We start from the raw sequence: 6,274 nt of genomic DNA on the forward strand, positions 1-6,274 counted from the left end.
CTCAGTCACGTAATCCATGGGATGATTATAACACTCCTGATGTGCCTAACGTCCCACAAGATGATGTATACCCTTCCAGACCTTCCCCACCAGAAGACACCATAGGTTTTAACCTATTAGTCCAAAGGGCTGCACAATATCATGGGGTGGACTTTCACACCGATGCAGTAGAGGAAGACTTCCTATTGGACACTTTTGACAACACACAAAGTTCTACTGCCATTTTACCAATGCTCAAGGGCGTCATCAAGCACGCAACAGAGGTTTTTAAAGACCCCGTCGGAGCTAGGGTCCTCAATCCTCGCATTGAAAAGAAATATAAAGCGCCCCCTGCAGACTCAGTTTATAATAAAGGCCCAGCACAATTGGATTCTTTATTAGTGTCCAATGCACATAAACGTACTAATTCCCGAACAGGTGAAGCCTCACCACCAGACAAATAATCTAAGCTCCTTGACGCCTCTGGCAAAAGAACTGCGGTACAAGCAGCTAACATCTGGCGCATTGCCAACACCCAAGCGTTGCTGGCAAGATATGACAGGGCACATTACGACAAACTAGAGTCCATCATGCAGCACCTACCTGATAAATATAAAAACAGAGCTAGCGAACTCATACAAGAAGGGAAAAATATCACCAATACCTCCATTTGTTGTGCCCAGGATCAAGGGCAATCAATACTAGCACCCTACTACGCAGACATGCCTGGCTACGTATTTCAGGTGCAAAACTCCATACTTAATCAACCATATGACGAGACACTTATTTGGCCCAAATGTTGACGTGTCTTTAGAAAAAATGAAAAAAGACACTGACACACCAAAATCTATGGGAGCTTGCATCAGCAAGCTCCCAGATGTTCCTTTTGTCGCTCATCATACAACGGCAACACGAGAGGCTACTCCGCAGAAAGTCCCTTCTCTTCCTACAAAACACCTGGCCAATCCACATTCACAAAGGGCTACCAGAGAGTGGGTTACAGGGGTAACAACAACAAAGGCAGAGGCAAAAACAACACCTCCCGCTCTGCCTCTACCCCTACCCAATGACTTTCCTCCCCCCCCCCCCCCCCCCCCCTCCCCCACCCCCCAACATTTCACTCCTGTGGGGGGAAAGACTCCAACAATTCCTGCCTGCCTGGATCAACATCACATCAGACAGGTGGGTGCATCAAATTATTCAGTCAGGTTACTGTCTAGAACTAACATCTACCCCCCCAAACATACCCCCCAAACAGCGCCCAATGTCACAAGAACATCTATCACTGTTAAAGCAGGACGTAGTATCTCTGCTAGAAAAAAGTGCAATAGAACTAGTTCCTCTGCACCAGCAAAACAAGGGGGTTTACTCTCTATACTTCATAATTCCAAAGAAGGACGGCTCTCTAAGGCCTATTTTAGACCTCAGACCGCTGAACATATACATACAGTCAGACCATTTTCACATGGTCACACTCCAGCAAGTCCTTCCTCTCATCACAAGACGACTTCCTGGCTACTCTAGACCTCAAGGACGCATACTTCCACATTCCCATTCACAAGGCTCACAGGAAGTATCTCAGGTTTGTAATAGACGGGCAGCACTACCAATTCAAAGTACTCCCATTCGGAGTCGCAACAGCACCTAGGGTGTTCCCCAAGTGCTTGGCAGTGGTGGCAGCGCATCTACGAAGACAGCACATCCATGTCTTCCCGTACCTCGACTGGCTCATAAAAGCCAGCTCACACAATCAATGCATAAAACACACTCATGCCACCATCCAGCTGCTCCACATTTTGGGGTTCACAATAAACCACACCAAGTCCCATCTACAACCATCCAAAGTACAACAATACCTTAGTGCCACAATAAACACCTCAACAGCGCTAGCTTATCCCACTCCAGCCAGGATAACCAGCATGCAAAATCTCCTAACAAAGTTTCAGCTACAACACTCCCTCCCAGCACGAGTGTTCATGCAACTCATAGGGATGATGGCCTCTTGCATCTTCATAGTACCCCATGCACGACTTCAAATGCGTCCGCTACAAGAAAGCTTATCACGTCAGTGGAACCAGGCTCAAGGTCACTTGACAGACCTAGTGTTGGTAGACGGTCAGACTCGTCGCTCTCTGCAGTGGTGGAACACCAAAAACCTTTCCAAGGGATGACCGTTCCTAGAGCCAGTTCCTCAGATAATCTTGACTGTGGACGCATCGCTCTCCGGCTGGGGAGCCCACCTACTGCAACACACCATGCAAGGCAGGTGGACACCGCAACAAAAGTTACTCCACATCAATCATCTGGAGTTACTAGCAATATTCCTGGCACTAAAGGCTTTCCAGAAGCAAGTAGCAAACAAAGCTGTGTTAGTCCGCACAGACAACATGACAGCAATGTATTACATACAGAAGCAAGGAGGCACGCACTCCCTGCAACTATCAACTAGCACAGGATATATGGAGGTGGGCCATACCTCAGAACATATTCCTTCAAGCCCAACATGTCCCAGGAGTACATAATACTATAGCAGATCTGTTCTTCAGCCATTCTTTCAGATGAGGGGACAACCTCAGATAGACCTATTTGCCACCCATGAAAACGCAAAATGCCCAAGCTTCGCCGCCAGATATCCACACCCACTGTCCAAAGGCAATGCGATATGGATGAATTGGTCAAACAAATTTGCGTACGCTTTTCCACCTCTACCACTCATGCCACTAGTAGTACGTAAACTACAGCAGCATTCTCTGACCCTCATCTTAGTTGCTCCAACGTGGGCCAGACAACCGTGGTACACCACACTGATACAACTGTCTGTGGTACCACACCGAATCGTGGAGAGCTGAGACACCCGGTCCCAGCTCAGCTCAACCTTGCGATCTGGCTCCTGAAGGCCTAGAATTTGGATATTTGAACCTATCTCCAGACTGCATGAATGTCATTAAAGAAGCTAGACGCCCTACCACTAGGGCATGTTATGCAGCCAAGTGGAAACTATTTGTAATATATTGTCATAACAATATTAATCCTTTAGATGTGGCTATTCAACACATCATAGGTTACTTACTGCATCTTCAAAGATGTAACTTAGCCTTTACGTCTATTAGACTACATCTTCCTGCAATAGCAGCATATCAGCAAAACAGACAACATCTATCTCTGTTCAGAGTGCCTGCCATTAAAGCCTTTTTGGAAGGTCTTAAAAGAATAATTCCTCCCAGAGTACCACCTTCACCTGTATGGAATTTAAACGTTCTCACACGGCTAATGGGGCCTCCCTTCGAAGCCCTTCACAAATGTGAATTACAATTTTTAACATGAAAAAGTTGCATTCCTAGTAGCTGTTACTTCTCTGCGCAGGCTTAGTGAACTACAAGCACGAACAATTCAAGAACCCTTTTTGCAGATGCATCAAAATAAGGTTGTTCTGCGTACTAATTCAAAATTCCTACCTAAAGTCATTTCTCCATTCCATCCCAATCAATCTGTGGAACTGCACGTTTTCTTCTCGCAACCACAGTCCGTAGCAGAAAGAGCTCTTCACACATTAGATGTCAAAAGAGCGTTGCTATAATACATAGAAAGAACACAACCCTTTCTTAAGACAAAGAAGCTTTTTGTGTCTTTCTCACCACCACAAAAGGGTAATCCCATTTCAAAATCTGGGATAGCTAGATGGATTGTCAAATGCATACAGATTTGCTTCCACAAAGCTAAACGTACGCTATCTGTTCCTCCTAAAGCCCACTCTACCAGAAAGATAGGGGCTTCAATGGCATTTTTAGGGAACATTCCCCTAGATGACAACTGCAGAGCAGCTACATGGTCTACACCGCACACATTCACAAAACACTATTGTGTAGATGTGCAAACAAAACAACAAGCTAATGTTGGCCAGGCTGTTCTCAAAACATTATTCCAAACTACTGCAACAGATAGGGGTGGTCGCCACTAAGAGGGAGTACTGCTTTATAATCTATGCACACTGTACAATCTGCAGCTCATATGCCTCGAACGGAAAATGCTACTTACCAGTATGCATCTGTTCTTGGCATGTAGAGCTGCAGGGTTGTACACTCCCACCCGCCTCCCCGGCTACCCTGGTCTGTTTCAGTATTATCTTAATTAGATACAAATTACACGGGCATCCTTCCTGTACTTGCAAAGCTCCATCATTTCCCTAATGGCGAAAAACTATCTGGGGATGGAGCCGATGCCCATGCCCAATGTGGTCCAGAGGAGGAGTCACCTAACTCGTAACTTCCAAAGAACTTTTCAGGACAACAACAAACTGCAAACATCCGGGCCCAACACTAGGTGGCGATCTATGCTTCTTGTAGAACTCTGAAGCTCTACATGCCAAGAACAGATGCATACTGGTAAGTAGCATTTTCCTTTAAAGTGAAAGAGTGATCATTAATTTTTGTTTCCTCCGATCTAAATTGTTTCAGATACTATTTGAATATTCCAGACATCAGAGGGCATCCTTTAAAAATGAACACTTAACATTCTGTCTTTAAACAAAGGCACAACAGGGCTCTTTCCTAAAGACTGTTCAGCTTGTTTTACCCATACCACCCTGCCTTGCATTTACGCCTTGCATTTACTCTTCACTGGGGAAACTTTTACTGTACAGTTATTACCAGAGCCGCTAGTGCATTGCAGTCCTCCTAGAGATCTGCGCTGTTCCTTTCCTAGTGAAAATCAAGTCTTTTGTTGGAGTTTTCCAGTGAGTTGGAAATTTCCAGTGCCCTTATACCAGGGAAAAAGTAGATGATAGGAAAAGAGTTCTCTTCAAAACCTTGTTGGTTGTGATAAGAGGAATATTTCAGAACAGGATCCTGACTCTGTTTGTGCATTTCCTATATCCTGGTTATAATGCGGACCGCTGCAACATTTGTCTGTCCCGTTTCTTTAAGGATGAAAAAAGACAGTAGGATAATTTACTTTGAGTGAGAGCACACATTTAATTGCCCCTGGAAAACCACCTAAAACGGCCCCTAAATGTCACTCATGCACCCCTTAATATCCAGACCCTAAGCCCCAGCAGGAAAAAGTTACTGAGATAACAAGCAGGTGAGCCTCTTCATCCTAGGTCGGTCCTGAGTTGATTGTTAGTTTAATACTCCTCCGACTGCAGAAGATACTCACGTTTTTCCTCCCACTCAAGATCTAGACTTCAGGACTCTGTGGTGCTGCTCTCTTGGGCTCAACATCAAAGACTCCAATGTCGGTCTCCACATCGTTTAACTTGAAGCTGACTTTGATGACGGTCAGCCAGATGTTGATTTAAAGATCTGTGCCTATGTCAGCAACAGCTAAAACAACGGAAGAGACCGGTATGACGCTAAAAGTGTAAACAGAAGAAGAAATCTGAGAAGTAAAAAAATAATTCCCAGCAAGAGATAGAAGCAGTACTGGTTGTGGAAGGTAAAGACCACCCTAAACAAGCATTTGCAATGCAATAGGTCTCGCATTTACACGAGTTTGAGCTATTGACGTTATAAATGACAATGCCTTTTATTTATGTTTCTAAAACATGAATAAAAAGGCTTTGTCATTTACAATGCCAATAGCCTAAATTTGCGTAAATGCCAGACCTATTGTATTTTTTTTTTTTAATCGCTATTTTATGCGCAGTGGTTTTTCTAAAGCCGGGAACGACACACACACCATTTACGATTGGGCACTTTTCTCAACTTATTTTAAAAAGAAATTATTTCAAGAGGTAGAGCTGAAGAGTGTGGGGCGCAGCGGCCAGAGCTGCCGACTCGGGAGCCGGAGACCCAGGTTCGAATCTTGCTACATCCTGAGAGTCTAGGCAAATCACTTACTCATCTCTTGCCCGTGTCCAGCGCCTGGATGCCCTCAACGGGGATGATCAGCGCTATATAAATCTACAAATTAAACAAGCTCTGGTATATGCTTCCGTACCTGTGCCACATTTGATATTATTGTTTAATTGCGTTACATGACTGCTCACTGGAAATTAAAGTTTCTGGTGATGAATTAAACATTAGGGGCACAGCCATTCCCTCACCGAGCCGCACCTCTTCCCTACCTCTGTTGCATTCCCATCACGGCAGCCCAGCCACCGAAGATGGGAAAAACAAACACTAGGGAGAGGGCGTCACCTCCCTCACTGTCCTTAAACCCAGCCTCGATCAGTGTCATCGATAAGCATTAATTAAATGCAATTTATTCTCTTTTCCTTGTCTGATGTGCTGCGGAGGAATGCTGGCTAATCACAGGGTGATAATTGGGGCCAGCCAGACCCTTGGCTTCTCATTAA

The sequence above is a fragment of the Lissotriton vulgaris genome, chromosome 5 (assembly GCF_964263255.1).
Source record: "Lissotriton vulgaris chromosome 5, aLisVul1.2, whole genome shotgun sequence".
NCBI lineage: Eukaryota > Metazoa > Chordata > Amphibia > Caudata > Salamandridae > Lissotriton > Lissotriton vulgaris.